Source organism: Piliocolobus tephrosceles, chromosome 13 (assembly GCF_002776525.5).
Source record: "Piliocolobus tephrosceles isolate RC106 chromosome 13, ASM277652v3, whole genome shotgun sequence".
NCBI classification, from domain to species: Eukaryota; Metazoa; Chordata; class Mammalia; order Primates; family Cercopithecidae; genus Piliocolobus; species Piliocolobus tephrosceles.
This window is the reverse complement of record NC_045446.1, coordinates 59,636,031-59,640,165: the sequence shown is the minus strand read 5'-3', so window position 1 is coordinate 59,640,165 and position 4,135 is coordinate 59,636,031.

Genomic DNA, 4,135 nt, shown 5'->3' with positions numbered 1-4,135 from the left:
TTTGGCTTGGATATCTTTTATATATACTTGATCTCCAGGACTGAGGGAGAGATGTGGGTTGTAGGTGTCTGTTGGAGGAGGGTGTGCTAACTCAGTGTGTTGTCTTAGGAGTTGTCTGAGAAGAGTGAGATATAGGAGGTAGTTCGCCAAAGGGGCGGGCAGGGAAGGTATTTGCTGGAGGGCTAGGGGCTGTCCGTAGACTAATTCGAACGGACTGTGGCCTGTTGGGCTTTAAGGTGCTGCCTGTAGCTGGGTCAGGGCTAAGGGAAGCAGAGTTACCCACGACTGCCAGGTTTCGATTGAGAGTGTGGTGAGCTGTTGTTTGATGAGTCCGTTAGCCTTTTCCACCTTACCAGAAGACTGAGGCCCATAAGGAATGTGGAGTTTCCAGGTGATGTGTAGGAGCACTGCCACCTGTTGTACTACCTTACAGATGAATGCTGGACCGTTGTCAGATTGAAGAGTGACCGGGAGGCCAAACCTTGGGATAATATGTTCAGTGAGTATAGAGGCAACAATGTTAGCGGTTTCTCCTGTGGTAGGAAAGGCCTCTATCCACCATGGAAAGGTGTCCACAAGGGTTAAGAGGTATTTGAATTTTTTATGTCTTGGCATATGTGTGAAATCAATTTGCAAGCTTCACTTCATTGGTGTCCTCTGAGTTGATGGCTGGGATGGGGATTAGGCAATGCGCTTTGATGATTTGCCTTTAGGCAGGTAGAGCACTGCTGGTTGATTGTAAGTAAGTGTTTTTGTAGTGTTGGACAGTGGAGGAGGGAATTTAGAAAATTGTATAAGGCTTTGGGTCCTATATGTAAAGAATTATGTATGGCTGTTAGAATGGTATGGAGTTGTGTTTCAAGAATGACTAATTTGTTATTAATATATACCCAGTCACCTGTAGTTAGTTTGGCTGTTGGATTTTGTAATAGCTTAGCGTTTTCTTCAGGAGTGTAATTAGGGGCCTACTGGGGGGAGAGAAAACAGACAGGAGGAGGCTTCGGGGTGGAAAATCCAGTGGCTGACTTGGCAGTGACGTCACCGTAATTGTTGCCAGCTGCTGCCAGTTTAGATGAACTTTGGTGACCTTTACAATGTATAATGTCTATCTTGGAAGGTGCCAACAGTGCATCTAGTAGTTTGAGTATTTGGTTTTTGTTAATAATAGGCGTACCACCGGTGGTTAAAAACCCTCTCTCTTTCCAGATGACTGAATGGGTGTGTGTGATGAGAAAAGCATATTTAGAATCTGTGTATATGTTTACTGTTTTTCCTTTTGGTAGTAGGAGTGCCTTGGTTAGTGCAGTGAGTTCTGCATTCTGTGATGTGGTCCCTTGTGGTAGGCGTTTTGCCTCTAAAACTGCGGAGGGGGTAACTGCTGCATATCCTGCCTGTCTGTTTCCTTGAGGGTTGATAAAGGAGCTGCCATCCACAAATAGGGTTAGTTGTGCATTTTGAAGGGGCCGGTCAGGCAAGCGTAGGTGGCTAGGGGGTTGAGCCTCCAGGACCTCAGGACAAGAATGTTTAGTATGAGTTGGTTTAAGAGGGTCTGGCAATAAAGTGTCTGGATTTAGAGAGGAGCAAACTAATAAAGTAACAGTGGGGTCTTCTATGAATAAGAGATGGAAAAATTGGAGCCGGGATGGAGTTAAGTGGCTAATACTTTTATGAGAGATGAGATCCTGAAGACGGTGTGAGGAGAGGACTGTTAGGTTACTGCCTTTAATGAGCTTTTTTGCTTCCTGGTTCTGGCAGGCTGCTGCTGCTAACACACGCAGAGTTGCCAGCCTTGTACAGTAGGGTCTAGTTATTTGGTTAGATAGGCCACAGGGCAGTGGGCGCTGCCGACAGGCTGGGCTAAAAGACCAACTGCCACTTTCTGCCTTTCATCTGAAAAGAGTTGGAAGGGACGCTGGAAATCAGGCAGTGAGAGAGGGGTTTGTGAGAGAAGGCAAGCTTTTAAGCGGATGAAATGAGTCGAGATTAACTTGGGGTTGGACAAAGGCCCATGTGGGGTTTCTTTAACTGTGGCGTATAAAGATTTGGCTAAGATTCCAAAATTTGCATTTTGAGGGAGAAGAAGATTACGTGTTAGGGCCATGCAGTCGGTAGTTAGTGACTGGGTTGTTGGGGTGATTTTAATTCCTAAGTGTATGACGGTTTGGCAAGAAATTTGGGCCTTGTGTTTAGATACTCTATAACCTAATGAGCCTAAATGGTTGAGGAGAGTTGCAGTGTCTAGAAGAGAGTCTTGTTTTGGTAGGGCTACAGATTAGGAGATCATCTACATGCTGCAGAACTTTGCTATTAGTGAGAGAGCAGGAGGCAAGGTCTTTTGCTAAGGCCTGACCAAAGAAATGGGGGCTGTCCCAGAACCCTTGTGGGAGGACTGTCCACATCAGTTGAGTTGAGATATGTGTGTCTGGGTCCTCCCACGTGAAAGCAAAAAGAACTGGCAGTCTGTGTGTAGGGGTATGGTAAAGGAAGCATCCTTAAGGTCTAGCACAGTAAAATACGTAGAATTTGTGGGGATATGGGACAGAAGGGTGGAAGGGTGGGAACTACAGGGTGCATTGGACAGATAGCCTCAGTGACTAGCTGAAGATCCTGTACTAACCTATACGTTCGGTCTGCCTTCTTAACTGGAAGCATTGGAGTGTTACAGGGGGAATGTGTGCGGACAAGAATATGTTGGCTAAGTAGTCGCGTGATAATTGGCTTTAAACCTTGTAGATGTGTCGGAGAGAGAGAATTTGTGGCGGTTTGGTAAATGGGTGGGATCTTTGAGCTTGATAAGAACTGGTGGGTATTGGGCAGCTATGACCGGGGTGGAAGTGTCCCACACTTGAGGGTGTACAGAAATAGGGAAGATGGGGGGTGGGGGCGACATAGCAGGAGCGAGTGCGCCTGCACAAAGCATGAGCAACAGGTTGTGAGGGGGTAGAAGGGGAGTGGATTGGTTGGTGGGATTGTATATGGAGGCCTTTAAGGTGCTCAGGATGTCTCAGCCTAGTAAGGGGGTACGGCATGGGGGTATAATGAGGAACGAGTGCGCAAAGTAGTTGTTGGCCAGGCAGCAATTAAGGAGTGGAGGTTTTCGTGGAGTGGATGGCTTTCCATCTACTCCTACTACAGAGATATTGGATGGAAGGCTAGGTCCAGAGAAGGACGGCAAAACACAATAGGTAGCCTCACTATCTATTAAAAAATTAATTGTCTTACCTGCTACCAGGAGAGTTACCTGCGGCTCGGCATGGGTGATGGGGGTCCCTGAGTCTTGGCACCTTCAATTGTCGTCATCCAGATGTAGGAGCTGGAAGGAGATCCCAGGATCCTGGGAAATGGGGTCACGTGGAGACGCAGCACCTGTTCTCAGGGTGGGGCAATCAGACTTCCAGTGTCCTCCCTGTTGGCAAGCAGGGCAGGGGGTTGCTGGTGGATGATGGTTAGGACATTCACTGGCCTAATGTCCTGATGCCTTGCACTTATAGCAAGGTTGCGTTGGGGCTCGGGGACCTTGCGGACACCTGTTGGCATAGTGTCCTGCCTTGCTGCACTTATAGCAGGCTGCTTTTGTAGCCTTGGAGTCTGCAGGGTGTGTGCTCTCTGGCTCGGGGTTAGGACTGGGCTGTAAAGCCGCTGCTATGAGCTGTGCTTTCTGTGTAAGGCGAGCCTGTCACTGTGCTTCAGCCGTCTGCTCTCTGGAGTTATAGAACTTAAAGGTTAATTTAACCAGGTCTTGTATTGGTGCCTGAGGACCATCCTCTAGCTTTTGAAGTTTTTTATGAATGTCAGAAGCTGATTGAGAAATGAAATAAGACGCCAAAATGGTGGCCCCTGTGTGGGAGGACAGATCTAACTGGGTATATTGGGTTAGAACCTCAGGCAGCCTATTTAAGAATGCGGCTGGATTTTCTTCTGGATTTTGAACAATTTCTTTTAATTTGTTAAAATTCACAGTTTTGTTTGAGGCTGCTTGCATACCAGCCAACAAACACTGGACCGTTATGGTACCCAGGCTAGCCTACGGTACCCAGGCTAGCCTGCTTGGTAGTTCCAGTCTGGGTCTGCCGAGGGGACTGCTTGCTCCCCTAGTGGGATGGCGGCATCAGTTACATGTTGTTGGTTGGCGTGC